General features: G+C 41.3%; 1 long non-coding RNA gene across 1 annotated transcript in view; it reads left to right on the top strand.

Annotated features, from left to right (window-relative positions):
- LOC309514064 overlaps window positions 1-19,050 on the top strand; it is a 35,602-nt gene extending 16,552 nt beyond the window's left edge. Inside the window, exon 3 of the long non-coding RNA XR_014211594.1 lies at window positions 18,054-19,050. This is a non-coding gene — a long non-coding RNA (uncharacterized lncRNA). The remainder of the gene's footprint in view (window positions 1-18,053) is intronic.
- The last annotated feature ends 844 nt before the right edge of the window (window positions 19,051-19,894 follow it).

A 19,894-nucleotide genomic window follows, 5' to 3' on the forward strand; every position in this document is an offset into this window, starting at 1 on the left:
AGTTTTTATTTTCAGTTGAATTTGGGGAAACCACTTGAATCATTTGTTGTGTTTAGCTATTTCAATGACTTTTGTTTGATTTGTTCATTGCAAACAGCTGAAAGTCTGTAAATGTTTTCAATTAACCTGATTTGCAATGGAGCTTGAATAATTATAACTGTATTAAGGCTGCATTTATTTGAGCAAATAAATACAGTATAAACAGTAATATTGTGAAATAGTATTACAATTTGAAATAACTGGCTTTCTATTTCAATGAATTAATTGTATTTTTAAAATACAATTCATTCCTGGGATGTAAAGTTGATTTTTCATTACTCCAGTCTTCACGTCACGTCACATGATCCTTCAGAAATCATTCTAATATGCTGATTTGGTGCTCAATAAATATTTCTCATTGTCAATGTTGAAAACAGTTGTTCTTCTTAATATTGTTTTTTTTCAGGATTCTTTGATGAATAGAAAGTCTCAAATAACTTTCTGTTACTTTTGATCTGTATTTACTATAATAGTGTCCATGCAGAATGTAATAATTTCTTATGAAAAAAACAAAAACAGAAACAAACTCTTACTCAACAGTAGTGTATACAATTTCAGACCCTTATATGTAAATTTTTTCGACAAGAAAGGAAGCGGACACAGACTTAATGAATATAAATGATTGTTCAACTGATTTGTTCTTCTAAAGCCTTATTGACTTCCAGTGCCAGTGCCGTTTAAAACAGTGCCAGTGCCATTTTTGTAAAGTTTTGTGTACAGACGATAATGTGGGGAAAGCGACCCCCGTTGTCACAGATCCACTAAAACAACTAAAAACTCATATTCAACTCATAACATGTATTATGCATGCCTGGCCAGTAGTTGGCGATGTCATAATTACAATTAGTTGACGATGTTACGTAAATAATGCATCTCTGCTCTAGTGGTGCAGTAAATAATCACCTTGCTGGAGAAGCATGAATAAACCCAGTTTCTTGAGCAACACAAACACAGTCCTGTAGTCCGCCATTGTTGTTTTGGTTTTTAAGTACTCGCGCATGCCTATAGACTGAACACATAATACGCCTGCGCATGACGTCACCATTTTGACAAAGTCACATTTTTGTAGTTTACACAGAGACAATAAAGGTATCCATTTCAAAAACTTGCACTTTGAAACCCGTTTTCAAAAGTTTGCATTTTAAGGTTCCCAAAACATAGCTGTCGTGCAAATGAACTGCCAAAACGCATAAATTTGTTTCCGTTATTAGTTGAAAACGGTGTCGTTTTCAAACGGTATCAACAGCCTCCAATGTAAAACTCAGCTAAATATGTTTTTACAACTTCCTTTTTTCCTTGTCAGGTGTTTCAAATGAGTTGACAAAAGTGAATTTGCTAATGGAGGTTAAAAGTGTTCGTAGAGCAATCAGGGAAATCTTCCTTGAAAGTAATCTGACATGATATTCCTGAGGTGAGGATTATAAATGATCCTGTCAGAGAACCTAATATTATTTGACTCAAATGTTTTTACTCTGTATTACAGTTTTTTCTGACTTGCAACACTGCTGAGGGAGGCAAAAGAATAGTGATACACACATTTAATGAGTCATGCCAAAAACATTGATATAGGTGCTGCTAAATATTATGAAACTGAAAGATGGTGGTGGCAAAATCTTCTTTTCATTAAATGCAAGTCTCAGTTTGGTGTGGTTCAACATTACTTGTTGCAGCCGTCTGGTGACTCCAAGTTCAAAGTAATTATCTCCAAGCCAGTTTCCCATCCTTTACTGCCTTTTATGTCTTTTTAAAAGTACAGACCTCGCTCAAAGCATTTCACTACGTTATGGCACGGTCCAATACAGCAGTCGCCTTGATGATGGGGACCATCGACCAGAAATAAATTGCTCTGGGTAACAGGCATGTCAGGTGGCCATATAATCAATCTTTCAGCATCGGGGACAGCGGCGATGTGTAAAGAAATTTAGCGACGGCATTGTGAAAAAACATTAACTACGTGCTGCCAGGAACAAGCTGCTCACAGATGAATGGTTGAACATGCAGAGAAACACACCTGAAGATCTCACACGCGACCAATAGATACAAAAGAGACCCTTCCCAAACCCCAGCGGCAAGTCAGTGGGCGACAGTTTCCACATCCTTTGATCTTCTTATCTGCAAAATACAAGCACTTCAGATTCATTCAGGCTGCCAGAATTTGGGCCAGTCAGAGAAAAGCTTCAGCCGAAATTGATCAACACCACATGCACGAAACCTGAACCCTCATGAGAGCCACTTTCCATGCACTCCAAAAGATTATTGGTGTTCTCTGGTTAAATATGTAGTTAAATGCATTAAGGGACATTTTTTTATCATTTTAAAATATTTGAAATGATTTTCATTAGTCACTAATCAAAACAACTTTCATTTGCTTCTAAGTTTTGAAAAATTGCTTATGATAGCCATAGACTAAAAAAAGGAACTGTCACACACTGTCTTCACTTCGAAATGCCAATGCTAAATCTAGCCGTGTTTATTACTAATTATCAAGCATGTCATCAGAGACAAGCAGACAGATGGTGATACCTCAAGCAAAGTTGATGGAACACTGCTGATCATTGTCATATAGGTGTTGAAACAGAAATAGGGCCGCCGATGCCTTATGTTCAACTGATAGCACAATGTGATACAAGTTAAACTGAACTGCGTTTTGATATATATTATACAGGATATTGAAATATTAGCTTTGCACTTTTTAACAAGCACAGTTTGAAAATAAATTAATATTTGTATTCCGCAAAAATGCATTAAACTGCTTAAAAACTATTGTAAAGACATTTATTTAATGTAAGATTTCTATTTTAAATAAATGGTGTTCTTTTGAACTTCATATTCATCAAAGAATCCTGTTTTGTTTTGTTTTTTTTATCATGGTTTCCACAGAATATTAAGAAGCTCAACTGTTTTCAAAATTGATAATACTAAGAAATTATTCTTGTGCATCAATTGAGCCTATTAGAATGATTTCTGAAGGATCATGTGACCCTGAAGACTGGAGTAATGATGCTGAAAATTCAGCTTTGCCATCACAGGAATACATTTTGAAAGATACATTAAAATTGAAAACATTTCACAATATTACTGTTTTTACTTTTTTGCTCATTTTTGCTCAAATAAATTTGACATTGGTGAACATAATACCCTTCTTTCCAAAACTAGGGGTGGGAATGTTTAGGCATCTCACGATCCGATCCGATCCGATTCTGGGAGTCACAATCCAATTCCAAAGCGATTCTTGATCTACATTTTTTCGGACTAATAATTGTTTTTTAACCAATTTTAAATCTTAAATTTATTTGTACAGTACATTTTGATTTAATTACTTAAATTACTTTAAAAACAAAATTAAAAATTAATTTAAAACAATTGCAGGTTGGCTAACTGACTAAATATAGCTTCAAAACATACAATCGAATTGTAAATAATAAAGAAGAACAAAAACATATTACAAGCAATAAACAAAGAGCGCGATTGTTTTTCAGTCAAGAGCAGTGAGTGATTTTTCTCTTTTTCTGCTTTTCTGCTGTTTGATTATTACTGATGACATCACAGGCAGCGGGAGATCTAATAGGCCACATTTATAGATTTTTTTCCCCATCCCATCCCTATCAAAAACAAAAAATCTTATCGACTCAAAACTTTTGAACAGTAGAGTTCTAACTCAAGGCAGAATTTACAGCTTTGTCTGCGAATATGTAGGCGTGGGAAATATGACCAAAATCTTATATCACGACATGATTAATTTTATTTCACGATAACAATAAATAGCACAATATAGTTATTTTTGCTTTAAATAAGGTTTTTATATTAAAATACCATTGAAATTTCATAATTCCTGTCACCAGTTTCAATATCACAAAATATAATTCTATACGTAAAAAACAACAACTCAAGCTTACTGAAGAAAATGAACAGTGATGGTGATAAAATAAGAACAAAGAAACTAATTGCAAGTAATATAGGACCACAAACTTCAGTAGAACAAAGATATAGACCTACCTGAAAAACTTAAATTAAATATACATTTATTCTTATTAGAATTAGACAAAGGGGATTCAGTCAAGAGCATTGAAAGATGTTGTCTTTTTTGTTGTTTAATTAACATTAATGACAGATGACAGCATGTATATTAGGCTGCTGTCACTTTAAGAAAAAAAGCACGGATCCAACATACTGTTACATGCGTTTTCTTTCTCAACTGTTTACTTTCACTTAAGACATAAATGTGTTTACGAGGATACTTGCAAAGATTGGCATTTTAACAAATAAGTTTGTTGAAGCCCAATTTGGTGGCAAAATTACTTAATTCAGTACTCACACGCTCTATGAACAGCGTCTTCATGTGCTTGCGTCTCTCAGACAGCACTCGGAAACCATCTCAGACGGCGCGCGTAGCAGCTGAGTTCTCTTTTGCTACTTACTGTGTTTCAATGGTTTAAAAACACTTGTGTTTAGTGTATAGAGACAATATAGACGATAGTCCAAAATCTCTACCGGTTAATCTTGTCTACTGGTATATCACCCACCTGTAAGTTTACTAGTTTATCTTTCAAAGATTTTCATCCAACTGACCTGGCACTGGAACTAAACTTTGGAACTAATCTTAGTTCCCTTTCATACGGTCACTACTAGTAACGTCAGTGACGATGAAATGGGGTTTCGCTTAGAAGCCTAATCACCTTCGAGTTCTACAAAACGAGCCAATGGGATGGGAAATGCCATGGGTCGCCGGAATTTGCATGGCGCAACTCCGCCCCACCGCGTGGGTATAAAGGATCTCACCGGCAATCTCGCATTATGTTTTCGCTTCGGAGTCAAGAGTTTTCTTCACTCCCACAAGCCATTCTGAATTATCTTCACTCTACGAGACGAGCGGCTCTCCAGTGTGTTGGTGCAACGGCGCGTTCCAGCGAGATCGCATTGCCTGCTGCTGATCTGTGCAGTGATCTACCGACAGTGTGTGTGCTTCTCCCTTGGCGCTTCAGCACTCTGCTGAGCTTTCTTCTCTCTCTAAAAGAGCTGCACGTGGCACGTCTTTTTTAAGACGGCTTGCCCGTGTGTTTTCTGGATGTGGGCGCGTGATCCATCTGCCTAACGGTCACGAGCGCTGTTTGCCGTGTTGGGCTTAATCACGCTCGGCAGCGCTCGTAGATGAGTCATGTTTTTATTGCGGGAACATGACCATCGCGATGTTTAGATTGAGACTCAATGATCTCTGTGCGGGTAGAGTCCCCTCTGCCACACCCCAATCTATCTCTTCCTCGAGAGGGGATACTTTGGCTGGTGGCCAGGGTGATCTGAGGGTTACGGTGTGGCATAATAACCGACGAGTCATTCCTCGGGCCACGCCCCCCTCCACATCAGAGTCAGATCCAGAGCTGACAGCCATGCCTCCCCGGGCAGCATCCTCCGAGCGCTGTAGGCTAGATGATTGGTTCCTGGGCCCGGCGCATGCTGCACAACAAGCACTCGCCCCCAGTGCCTTTCTTCCCAGACGTGCATCAGGACACCACCGGGTTGCGGAAGTCCCCGCTGCCCTCATTGGCGCGGCGACCATGGTCTGTATGTTCTCTGTCACTATGTCACTGTGGACCGCCTTCGCCTCCGAGGCAGTGCTGACCCGGGACTTCTGTCAAACCAGGCCGCAAGTATGCATTGCCCCCAGTGCGCCTTCTTGCATGGACTATGTGCAAGATCAGGGAGGACGAGGAGCAGGTCATATTGGTTGCGCCTCATTGGCCCACCCGGACCTGGTTCTCCAAACTAGTACTCCTCGCGACAGCACCTCCCTGGCCAATTCATCTGAGGAAGGACTTCCTTTCTCAGAGACGGGACACCCTCTGGCACCCTCGTCCCGATCTATGGAACCTACATGTGTGGCTTCTGGATGGGACGAGGCAGGTTTGAGTACCCTACGACCTCCGGTGATGGCTACCATCACTTCCGCTAGAGCATTGTCCACGAGATATGCCTATGCGTTGAAGTGGAACCTCTTCGTCACCTGGTGCTCTTCTCACCGAGAAGACCCCAGAAAATGCCCAATCAGTATCGTGCTTTCCTTCCTGCAAGATGAGTTGGAGCAAAGGCTGTCTCCCTCCACCCTCAAAGTGTATGTTGCCGCTATTGCCGTACATCACGACGCAGTTGAAGGTAAGTCTGTGGGGAAGCATGACCTGGTCATCAGGTTCCTGAGAGGAGCGAGGAGACTAAATCATCCTCGCTCTCCTCTCGTACCATCTTGGTACCTCGCAGTGGTTCTATCCACCCTGCAGAGAGCTCCCTTTGAGCCTTTGCAATCAGATGAGCTTAAGTTCCTGTCTATGAAGACAGCGTATATGTGTTCCTCCTGGGATATGTTACCCACTGTACCTTGGTATTCCTGTGTTAAGTAGGAGACCTTCGTCCGTGCTAGTCTCACGATAGGGAGCTCAGACTTACGCATGGCACTGGAAGACAGCCGATGTGGCGTGATTATATTGGGACCCCCATTTCGTCATCACTGATGTAACTCGTAGTGACCGTACGAAAGGGAACTTCTCGGTTACGTATGTAACCCTCATTCCCTGAGTAAGGAACGGAGACGTTACGTCCAGGGCTTGACATTAACTTTTTTGCTCACTAGCCAATGTGGCTAGTGGTTTTCCAAAGTTACTAGCCACACAGCATTTTTACTAGCCACATTTTTGTTTTTGTGAAATTACCTTTTAAAAGTCGACTATGGCGTGCTAAAATTTACTTGAACTAGATTTACAACCCTTTTAAATGTAAAACCACTGTACACACCCAAATCAAGACTACACAAAACAGGTCATTATCATTAGCTCTGATAAGGTTGTGTGTAACACTCCTTTTTTTAAATAAAACCATGTATTATATTACATATCGCCGCATAGCACCACCGGCATACACTGTGTGCATGTAATACTCATTAGGGCTGTCAAAATTGCTCAAAAATGACGTTCGAATATTCTCTCTAAAAAAAAACACATAGCCTATATTCGAACTATTCGAACATGGTTGCGCATTTTGTCAATGACTCGCATTACGTCAATAACAGGGCAAATTAATACAAAGAGACATAACTACTTGTATAGGTAGTTTATTTAATTTTAAACACATTTGACAACGTATTACCTACACAAAAACAAGTAAATCAACTAATGGCCAAGACCGCAGACCTCACTCTCGCTCGCTCGCTCACTCACTCGCAGGCACTCTTTCTCTCTCTCACCCTCACCCTCATGCTGCGTTCACACCAAACGCGAATAGAGCGTCTGGCGCGAGTGTAAAGACGCGTTTACCCGCGTCTGGAGGTCTGCGGCGCGAATGAGGCGTCACGCTCTCTGAGCATAACGGTTTAAATGAACAACAACAATAAGCAAATGTTGAGTGCTGATCAAGAGTTTTGTGCAAGCAATTTAAGGTCGCGACTCTTATATAGCAGGCTTCATTCAGTGATTGAAACAAATATTATTAACAATAATTGAAGTTTTTAGCCTATATAGAACCGACATTGAACGCTCCGAGCGAGCTGTGCTTTGGTAAACATGGAACTTTTCCTTGACATGAAACGGTAAATAATCAATCCAGTGGAAGCCTGTAGTGCATGAAACTGCTGTATCTAACCTACCTTATTCATGCAATATCTATTCAGTCATTACATTAGCCTACACTTTAGTAATGTTTCTGTTTAACGTTAACGCTTCTTCCTGTTACCTGTCCCTGACCCCTCAGGCAGCGCGCCCACTCGCAAAGCAGACAGCCGCGCCTCTGCTACCGCGGGCGTTTTTCCACATTCGAATATTCATTTTCACCTTCGAAATTCTGTTTTTTAAAACTATTCGAATATATATTCAAATTTAGAATATTCGTTGACAGCCCTATGGGAGTTGTAGTGTCGTAGTGTCACACTTATTTCAGATGCCTTTTGAAAAGACTACAATTATTCAACCCGCCACAGTGGCTAGTTGGAGTGACTATGTTACCCGCCACGAGCAAAATCCACCCGCATTTGGCGGGTTGGCGGGTGTTAATGTCAAGCCCTGGTTACGTCCCTCTGTCACAACCACTGTACCACTGAAACAGCCTGAAGTTCAATCTCGGCTCCTCAGCGAGGAAACATAATGCAAGATTGCCGGCGCTCCTCCTTTATACCTGTAACGGTCACCAGCTGGAGTGCCCTTGAGAGCCACCAGAGGGCACTCCACATCAGACACTCACGTTCACTCTCAGACTACATTTCCCATACTCACTGCCTGGACTCATCATCTCTGATCACTCATCACAGTCACCTGTACCTCATTATCACTGATTGCATTCACCTGTGTCCCATCACCCTGTTAGTCTCAGTCTATTTATACCATGTTCATTCATTCACTCACCGCGAAGTCTTGTTTGTGTTACACTGCATTTCTGAGCATTCTCCTGGTTTTCTTGTCTCTTGGTTTTGGATATCTTGCCCTGTTCCCTGGATTACTCTCTTGCCTCTGGTCCCTGCCTGTTTTGTTTCTTTTTTTGTTTCTTTGTTTTGACTGCCTGTCTGTGTATGACTCTTGCCTGTACATTGGATTACGCCTCTGGATTGCCCCTTAATAAAAAGCTGCATTTGGATTCTCAACCTTCGTGTCTCGGAGCGGTTCGTAACAGAAGACTTCGCCAAAATATGGATCCAGCAGCTGTCAGTAATGGAGCTCTAATAAGATGGCTATCTTCCATGTATCAGGATGGTCAACCTATCGAGAGGTATGTGAGGGATTTTCTGGCTTGCTGTCACTTAGCGTCATTAGATGACACCCAGCTCATGGACCTGTTTTGGAGTGGACTGGATGAGGAGATTTGCTCAGATGATGCCGGATGACAATACCGGCTGGACCCTAGAAGGGTATATCCACCTGGCCCTTTCCTTGAGCAGTTCGGCATTTACTGTGGGCTTGGCTGATGAAGAACCCTGCAAGCTCACAGTACCCCCCGAGCCTGAATCAGTTCATGTCCCATCCGTCCAGCCTGAGAAGCTTCTCATCATGCCAACCATCAAGCTGGTCACCGGATCTGTCTATTACCGTCCAGGACTGGTATCCAGTGTGGCCGATTCCCCGCTGAGGTCAGCACGTGTTGCCATAAGGGCCATCGTGCATGAGTCTCGTCCCGCCGAGACTATCCTGCCTAAATCCTGTTTCGCCGAGACTGTCCTGCCTGAGTATCTTCCCACCGAGCCAGAGCCAGAGTCTGCACTTCACGCCAGTCCAGCCGAGCCCGCACTTCACGCCAAATCTGCTGAGACCAAAGCAGTATGCGTCATGCCCGCCGCGTCTGTGACAGCAAGCGTCATGCCCGCCAGCACAAAGTCTTCACCGCTGGTCCCGTCCAGCACTGAGCCCTCTTCACCGCTGGTCCCATCCAGCACTGAGCCCTCTTCACCGCTGGTCCCGTCCAGCGCTCAGCCTTCTTCGCCGCTGGCTCCGTCCAGCACCGAGCCTTCACCGCTGGTTCCGTCCAGTTCAGAGTCGTCTTCGCCGCTGGTCCTAGCCAGCTCAAAGCCCTTGCCACCGCTGGTCCCGTCAAGCTCAGAGCGCGCTGATCCTGATCCAGAGACTGTTCACGTCACTTCTGCCGATCTAGAGACTGAGCTTCACGTCACTTCTGCCGATCCAGAGACTGAGCTTCACGTCACGTCAGCCGATCCAGAGACTGAGCCTCACGTCACGTCCGCCCGTCAAGAGTCTCGTCCCGCCGAGACTGAATCTGTTCCTGAGCCTGAATCTGTTCCTGATACTGAGCCTGAATCTGTTCCTCTTCCTCTTTCTGCGCCTGTGTCTTCGGACAAGATGGCTGACTCCACGCCTGTGTCTTCGGACAAGATGGCCGACTCCACGCCTGTGTCTTCAGACAAGATGGCCGACTCCACGCCTGTGTCTCCGTACAAGATGGCCGCCGCCGAGCCAGTGTCTCCATACAAGATGGCCGACGCCGAGCCAGTGTCTCCGTACAAGATGGCCGCCGTCGAGCCAGTGTCTCCGTACAAGATGGCCGCCACCGAGCCAGTGTCTCCAGACGAAATGACCGCCGCCACATCGCCTGAGCCCTCAGCAGAGATGGTCGCCGACACGCCTGAACCTGAGCCCTCAACTGAGATAACCGCTGCCACGGCGTCTGTTCCTGTCCCTGAGCCGGTGTCTGTTCCTGTTCCGGTGTCTGTTCCTGTGCCCTGGCCGCCCGAAGGGTCGTCTCCGTCCTGGCCGCCCGAAGGGTCGTCTCCGTCCTGGCCGCCCGAAGGGTCGTCTCCGTCCTGGCCGCCCGAAGGGTCGTCTCCGTCCCGGCCGCCCGAAGGGTCGTCTCCGCCCCGGCCGCCTGCTCAGCCTGCTCCGCCCTGGTCGCCTGCACAGCCTGCTCCGCCCTGGTCGCCTGCACTGCCTGCTCCGCCACAGTCTCCAGGTCCTCTTCCGCTCCACGGGCCTGGCCCTCCATCCCGCCCCCGGGTCCGCCTCCGCTCCACCACCCTCCTGGACAATTTAGGAGCGTCTGGAATCCGCTCCTTAAAGGGGGGGCTATGTAACGGTCACCAGCTGGAGTGCCCTTGAGAGCCACCAGAGGGCACTTCACATCAGACACTCACGTTCACTCTCAGACTACATTTCCCATACTCACTGCCCGGACTCATCATCTCTGATCACTCATCACAGTCACCTGTACCTCATTATCACTGATTGCATTCACCTGTGTCCCATCACCCTGTTAGTCTCAGTCTATTTATACCATGTTCATTCATTCACTCACCGCGGAGTCTTGTTTGTGTTACACTGCATTTCTGAGCATTCTCCTGGTTTTCTTGTCTCTTGGTTTTGGATATCTTGCCCTGTTCCCTGGATTACTCTCTTGCCTCTGGTCCCTGCCTGTTTTGTTTCTTTGTTTTGACTGCCTGTCTGTGTATGACTCTTGCCTGTACATTGGATTACGCCTCTGGATTGCCTCTTAATAAAAAGCTGCATTTGGATTCTCAACCTTCGTGTCTCGGAGCGGTTCGTAACAATACCCACGCGGTGGGGCGGAGTTGCATTTCCCATGCCATTGGCTTGTTTTGTAGAACTCAAAGGTGATAGGCTTCTAAGCGAAACCCCCATTTCGTCGTCACTGACGTAACGTTCTTCCTCAAAAGTGCACATTGCATCAACCAAATTACTTTTTAAACTTGTTTCTAGGCAAACTGATAAGAAAAACACTGTGATACAGTAGCTGTGTGAAGCAGCCAATGCGATTGGACCTGGTAATTTCAGTCAGAGCTTGCCATTTTTAAGAGTAGTATACATCAGACGGTCATTGAAATATAGACTTTAGCTATTATAAAAGTACCTTCAAATGAGGACTAACTACTTGCATTGCTGCCAGTTTCTGACTGCCTTGTTTGATTCTGTATCCTGGAGGCACAATTGGGTTAGCGTGTCAATTGCACAGCAAAAATGCATCCGAGAGACTGAGGCTGTTCACTTCAGGGGCCTCGACTCCTACTCTCTCTCTGTGATCCTGTAATGAAACATGGAGAGACACACATATTACGCACACATGCTGCCAGCGATCTCAGCGTGAGCGCAGGGGGAAGACGTGAGCTCATTAGGAGTGTTATCCTGGAATGAGCTCAGCAGTGAGGCATGGGATTATTGCAGCTAGCTCTGCTACCCCGAGCTCAATTCTACATAATGAGGTATCCTCAGTAGGCCACCAGCGGTTGTGCTGTCTCATATCTGAACCTTGTGAGCAGGCAACGTGTGAGTGTATCTGATTATCTGGGTGCATATGCAAGACCTGATATAACCCATTGAAATAAAGATGACGCATGTAAATAGTAAAGAGCTAATTCATAAGTACAGTACATCACATGAGCTTGAGCTGCTTCACACTTCCCAACCACATGATTTACAGCTCTCCTCTTTCTGAGGCAGCAAGGTTGACTTTCTGTAGCTCAGTGGTTTTCAACCTTTTTCTCACCAAGAGATCTCCCATTCACATTCTCAACAAAATAAGGTACTCCAGATTGTAAAATGCTTGAATTTCTTAATTAACAACATTAGCAAACATTATTGCATTGTGCTAAACGAATGTTGACCTAGTTTCTCATTGACTGTACTGTCCTTTGTCATGTTCTGGATTCATCCAGTTGCAATTAATAGAGTAATGTGTAAATACTGGATTTGAGGCAAAAAAACAAAAACAAAAAACAAAAAAAAAACATTTATTATACATATACACACATGTATTGAATGTTGAATATATAATTTAAAATGTATTCAAAATATTTAAAAATAAATAACAAAAAATATTTAACATTATTAACATATGAAAAATGTTGAAGAGAAAAAACTATTATCACCAAATGAATAATAAAATGTGTACAATGTGTACAATATACGGTATATATACATATATACATATAACACACACATGCATTGAAAAATAATGTACAATTTAAAAAGTCCACATTTTCTACAACTATAATATAATGTATTATATTATATAAAATTATATTATATAATATTCTATTATAATAAAAATATTATATTATATTATATTATATTATATTATATTATATTATATTATATTATATTATAATAAAACAATGTCCAGCTGTTATCTTTAATGGAAAGTAATGTAATAAACTTGTAATGCCTCCACTTGTGCCGTTTGATTAAAAAGAAAGGAAATATTTCCCACTGATATCTAAGTCCCTGTTTAAAGGGATAGTTCACTTTGAAATAAAATTTTGGTATTTTTGGTACAATAGAAGTCGCCTTGGCTACTGCAGTTCATTGGAACGAAACCGTAGCCAAGGCGACATCTAGTGTATATATCTATACCCGCCCGCGCTCTCAGATCACTTGGACGTGGCTGTGTACAAGAGGTTAAAACGATATAAATACTGTTCGTTTTCTCACACAAACCGCTCGTTTCGTGTCTTGGGCCATCAATGTGTACTTACGATGGGGAATTGTTTAATTTGGACGATGGGGAATTGTTTTAATTTGGACTCTGTGCATGCTCTTTGAGACAGTGACCATCTTGTCACTGTCAGTATATGACTGACAGACAAGAACGGTTTGACCTAAAAATATCAAAATTGAAACTACTGCGGAAAAAAAGACACCTACATCTTGGATGCCCTTGAGGTAAGCTAAAACATACCAAAATTTTATTTCAAAGTGAACTATCCCTTTAAACCTGGTATTAAGATGTGTTTTGGTCAATCGGATAACAAGTAGACGAGTGAGACACATTCCCGTTTACACCTGGTATTTTGATCCGTCTTATTTGGACACTTTCAGCCACTTCTGTCCTGATCTCTTCGAGGGGAGGCTATATGGGTGGGTAAATGAATGGGCTTTTACAGATCGATCTAATGAAATAAGCACGCTATTTACATATGAACATGCTTGGAGATGACTGAAGAACATACAGAGAGCAGCAACTTTGCTTTCTGCTCTGATAGCCGCAAGACCACGCTGAATGCTGTGAGTGTTAGAAATCAGGAATGGTGTGGAAACATTGTGCTTGGTACGTTTTTCATTTTCAAACCAAACTTGGGTGTCCAGCCGACAAAGTTTTAACCCCGTCCGGCTAGCGAGCTTCCCATAACGTAGAGTAAGCAGGCTTTTGTGGTTTGTTGAAACGCATTCGACCACATGAGCGTCTACGAAAGCAATCCGGTCAATGCGTTTTCAAGTACCTCGGGAAGTGGTTGAAAGTGGACGAGCTCAAAACGCTTTAGCCCTGTTTACACCTGTATTTTGCATCGTTCATTTGTGATCCAATCGAGTAAAATGCATCTTAATACCAGGTGTAAACAGGGCCTAAGTCTTCTTAAACTTCACTGAGAAACAGGTGAAAAGAAATATCAAAAACAGGTCCTACCCTTTTCTGAGATAATAATCCTCTCAAAGAAAAAATGTGCAGGAATGAAATATTAATGCACTCAGAAAATAGACCATGCCAAGCCACGGAGAGAGACGAGGAACTGATTGTGAGACAAGTACGAACACAAGTTAGGCCAACCTTATATACCCCAATCAATTACTTTCATGCTATCAGCACTGGGGCATGCAATTAAGTAGACGAGCTGCTGTGCTTGTTTAGGGATATATCCGTCGTAAAACTATGCTGGAGTGACACTGTGATTGATGGACCAGGTTTTTCACTCTCTGTTTAATCCTCCCAGTCCCAAAAGAGATTCCTCTATGCCAGCACTGTCTCAGATTGGGGAAAAACAAAGCGGAGAACATTGATTACAGATCAGTGGATTGGAATGTGTGTATTCTGCAAGATAAACCCAACCAAACCTGTAGCAAATGTACATGAGATAAACAGAAACAGTCAAACATAGGGCCATGTGATCTGCTTTAAGGTGTACAGTAGCAGTGAGACGACTAAGCTGAATGCATTCGGCGAGTCCACAAACTAGAGGCAATGAACACGATCTGAGCATGTCCGAGTAACACAAGAATTCTCCAAACAATACTGAACAAGAACAAAGCAGCCCAGCATGGCTTAGGCTAATGATGTAGATGATCTGATTGCTAGAATGAGTGAAAGGGTTATCAACAACTTCTTCCCTAGACCGGAGAGTAGATGCAATTGATATGCCTGTCAATATGCAAAAAGTTCTCCTCAGCCGAGAAAAAGCTTGATGAAACCGAAAAACTTACCTTGGATAACGTTAACTCCCAAGCACAACTGGGTGACTGATTAGTCTGAAGAGAAAGCAGCCTCAAGTGAAATTCAGCAAATGATTCAGACTGAACCTCAAAGTTTCTAGTTCCAAACATTTCATGAAGTTTGTCCCTTCCTACAACATCTTTAAGTTTGGGCACTTTAAAGTCCCAGGGTTTAAGTTCTATTAGATATTTCAACTTTTTTCTATTAGATATTCCACTCTGGTTCGGGCCAAATGCAGAGCTCGGAGCCCTCTCCTCGGACAGCACGCAAAATACGCATACCATTTATTCTGTCTGACTTATTTGTAAGTGTGAACTCGTGAAGTGGTTTGAGTGATCGGATTTAAATCCATCTCGAAAGTGTCTCGGAGGGCATTTAAACCTGGTCTTTTCACAATCGGATAGCTATTCGATCAGAGAAAATGCATGAAGTAACCAGGTGTAAACAAGACCTTAATGTTCACCATTGTTCCAGAGACTTTAAATCTTAAAATATGAAAATTCATCATAAAAATTAACTGTTTAAAACTATGATACAGAGTGTACAAATATAAAAAATTAACAAACAAAATGTAATATTTAATAAATAATAAAATCTAAATGAAGTAATTGATTTTGTAAAAAAAAAAACGCAGAGTGTGACAAAAATAAAATACATTTTTATAGGCCTACACACACAAATATATTTGTTTGTCTCTATGATCAAATACACACATTCACTGTAAAATAAATAAATATTAAAACTCATATTTTGTTTAGTTTTTCAGTTGGGCTTGTTTTTGAATTTTACTTACTCCAAAAGTTGATAGTCTTTTTATTTATTTATTTGTTTGAAAAATCTTTGTTGTTGTTGTTGTTGTTGTTTTGTCAATTGAAATACATTGGCCAACTCAATTGGATAAACACAGTAAATTAAGTTTAGTAAACAAAAAACAAAAAAAGTTTCTAACAGAGGATTATTAACCTTCTTGGAGGCACAGAGGCTGAGAAACCAACATTTCTGAGACCTGACCATCCAGATTGTGGGAGAAAAAAAGATCTATTTCATAGCTAAAGAAGTACAACCGTTGCATTATCCAGCATCACGTAAAGCACAACACAAAAATCAATCTTATAAACTTAAGGAACACGCTTGCATGCGAATATTGCATTTGATAAGCGGGCACCCTGCCCAGCTCAGTGATCGGAAGCAATCCGCAGCACAGATAAACAATCAAAGTAGAACCAGCAGGTGTTTGCATTTAAAAACATCCTCCGGTGTCGTCCCACTGCTTATTTACACTGTAAGCACAGCTCATTCATTTTTGAACACACCCTACAGGTCTGGGTGACAGACACAGCTGACACACGTAGCGGAAGAAAGCACAGCATGTTATTTCTCCCCACCTTTGCAATATCAAACGGGATAATAGCTCATGGCGAGGTGCAGCGTGATAAATAATTGACAAGATGGATAGTAACACATATGATGGAACATTCAAAGGACAGTACACATTGTCTTGCCTGTTGCTGTCAACAGTTCAAGAATTAAAGAACATTCAAAAGGGTAATTTATATATTTCCTAAAAGCGACACTTATTGCACCACACTGATACTGCAAATTTTCAGTTGCATTCTGAATGGCACACAACCCGTTTTTTAACATGAATGAATGAATTAATGAATTAATGGCCAAACCACTCTTTGATCGGATTCGGCATAGTTCTCCTACGTCAGACATTTTAGGTACACTACTGTTCAAAAGTTTGAGTCGGTCTGTCATTTTTTTATTTTCATGTTTTTGAAAGAAGTCTCTTATGCTCACCAAGACTGCATTTATTTGATCAAAAATACAGCAGGGAAAAATATACTATTGTGAAATATTATTGCAATGTAAAATAACAGTTTTCTATTTTAATGTATTTTAAAATGTAATTTATTCCTGTGATGGTAAAGCTGAATTTTTTCCAGTCTTCAGTGTCTTATCATCCTTCAGAAATTATTCTAATATGCTGATTTGCTGCTCAAGAAACATGTTTTCATGTTGAAAACAGTTGTGCTGCTTCTCTGAAATTAACACTGTATAAGTTTGTCAGGTATTGTACATGCACAAAAACAACAAATATCACCAAACTAACATATTAACCGAACAAAAATATCCATTGTCATATTTTTTTTTATACAACTAAAAAAAGCCTGTTCGTCTAGTCCCCTAAAATTGTCAATTCTGTCATCATTTACTCACCCTCATGTTGTTACAAACCTGAATGACACAAAAATATATTTTGGTCTAATGTTGTTTTGAACCCCACTGTGTTCCACAGAAGAAAAAGTCATGCACCGCTGCCAAGTTTTCTATATATTGTAATCACTATGTTCACAACTTGTAATACTTACTTTAATGAGCTCATTGTTTCTTCCTTAAATTAATACATTATGTTAGAACTGCGTCATTTGTATTATCGTAAAACTGTACATTTTTGAAATATGGACATTACTTGAACACATGTAGTCACCTCTGATAACAGATCACTCTAAATTTTTAATGTAGACACATGCGTTTTCTGTAAAGCAGTTTTGAAATGATATGTATTGTAAAAAGCACTTTACGAATAAATGTGAATAGAATAGAATAGAATTGCAGGTCTAGCACAACATGGTGAGTAAATAATGACAGAATTTTCTTTTTTCAGTGAGCTATCCCTTGGGTTTATGGAGTTATTTATGCTGCATTTAACACTTTTTATTCTCAAACAGGTTTTGTTCCATATCCAAGCCATATTCTGCGCTTCTTCCTGGGGAAACGGCAGGCTGTGCTTGATATTTACCGCTAGATTGGATGCAGAATATGGTCAGAATGATCCTACAGGACTTCAGGCCACTCTAGTTCTCATGCCGACCGTATGGCACGGGCCCTCAGAGAACCCCAGACAGCTGCGACCAATAGTCTGCCCTGTCACGGTCCCAACATACTGCCAGCAGAGAGAGAGAAAGCGAGTCTAGCAGATCATCAAATGAGCACAGACACCCGCTGTGAACACACCTCTATGGACTTATTGCATATGTGCATGGCCTGCTTTGTTTCTATCTCTGGTTTTAAAGCTGCACAAGCTTGTCTATGCACCCCTAAAGCGGCGTATCTGGTAATCTCGCTCTCCGGCCAGCGAGTTACAGTACTGTTATCTCATTACCCATGCATGTCTCATTAATTTTCTTTCATGGTCAAGCAAGTCGTCACTTCTGCTGCGGCTTTCTGGTTCCAGCACCCCCCCCCTTCTCGCTTTCACTGAGCAGATGAAGAGAAGCTAATGATAGCCTATTAAAAGACTGATCTCTCTGCAGAATCCTCAATGAGGCCTGACTGTGGAGGAGAGCAGAAGAGGACGGCACTCCAAGCGCAAGTCTCCGGAAGTGATTTATTTCACTGATTACCTCATCTGGTCAATATCTGCTGAGCTGTTAGCAAATTAATTAACCTTGTGATATTGTGATTTTGCACATCAAAATTTATACCATAAGATTCACCACAAGACTAGTAATATGTGCTAACAAAGTAAATAGGGTCAATTTTGATTTCATGTCGACTTTAAGATTTTATTGGTCAGGAAGAAGCATCAAGAAGACTTAACCCTAACCCTCTTCTTTATTTACTTAATATATTTAAATTTTTATGACAGACAGCACTGAAACCCACTCAAAACCCTTACGGCTAAAGAATAGCCTTTTAATCTGCAACTACTGAAAACCACCTAAAACCTACCCTTACGCCTGAAACCCACTCAAGATCTACCCTTAAAAACACTTTCAATCAGAAACCTACAAATAACAAATCGGGTTTCCGGGGCGGAGTCACAAGGTGACGTATTGGACATGGGCGTGGCTACTGATGTCACACTTGGATGTGTGTGTGTGTCTTTTAAGCTTTGATAACATATTCCCATATTTTTCTCCTATGAATTAAAGCTTAGAAATCTACTTGTCCCCTAACTGTGTAAATTAATATTACGGGTACTGTTAAAACCTGTGGATTGTCACCAATACTGTCATGATTCCTGTCTTGTGTGGACTTTTGTTATTTCCTGTCCTGTGCCATGTTTTGTAGTCTTTTGTAGTTTTCTTGCTGATTAGTTCCTGATTGTTCCCAGGTGTGTCTGGTTTGTCAATCTCCTCTTGAGTGTATATACACCCCATGTTTCTCATGTTCTTTGTCTGGTGTTGTCCTTAGTGGATGTATTGTGTCAGTTGTTTCAGTGTCTGGATTTTACTGTGTTTTGATTATTTTGTTCTTTGCCTAGTTTCTTGTTATGCTCTGTTATGTTTTGTGTAGTAATAAATGTCAAACTGCATCTGGATCCAATACCCTGTCTTTTCTGAAACAGCTGCCGTTACAAATACAAAATATGGACAAAATTGGTTTGTATTGATGTTACATTTAAGGTTTTGTGCATGGGATAATCAAATGTACAGCTAACCTCAACCACAACAATAAAAACTTTTTAAAAATACTTTTTTATTTTGCAAGGATGCATTAAATTGATCATAAGTGACAGTAAATAAACGTATAACGTACAAATGATTTCCATTTTAAATAAATGCTGCTCTTTGGAACCTTTTATAAACCACAACTGTTTTCAACATTGATAATAAGAAGACATTTTTCTTGAGCACCAAATCACATATTAAATAGATTTTTGAAGGATCATGTGACACTGAAGACTGGAGTAATATGGCTGCTGAAAATTATATACAAAAATCTTATAGACCCCAAACTTTTTATCTGTAGTGTAGGCTATATTAATCATTTTAATTCGACACACCGAAATAAAATTAATATAAATACACTGCATTCCCTACTGCAGTAACAAATGTCTAGTATTACGACTGTATCATGATCATTACTCTTAATTTACCTTTTTAATTGAAAGTCTCATGCTGTTCATCCCCAAAACAAAAGCAAAATGAAACCGTGTGTGCTTGTTGCCAAAAAAGATCCACACTTGAATTTGAACATGAAGTTCCCAGGGAGCCCATCTTAGATTTGGCTGTTCGTTCCGCATTAGCGTGGGAGCCATCTTGGATCTGGCGGAGAGTTATCACCCTCCTGCTGTTCACTGCTGATTTGCCTCATGCCACTTATCAGCACTGCTGCAATCACAGCTTTTTAAGCATTCATCACATCTCTT

This window comes from Leuciscus leuciscus, assembly GCF_965113295.1.
Source record: "Leuciscus leuciscus genome assembly, chromosome: 14".
Taxonomy (NCBI): domain Eukaryota; kingdom Metazoa; phylum Chordata; class Actinopteri; order Cypriniformes; family Leuciscidae; genus Leuciscus; species Leuciscus leuciscus.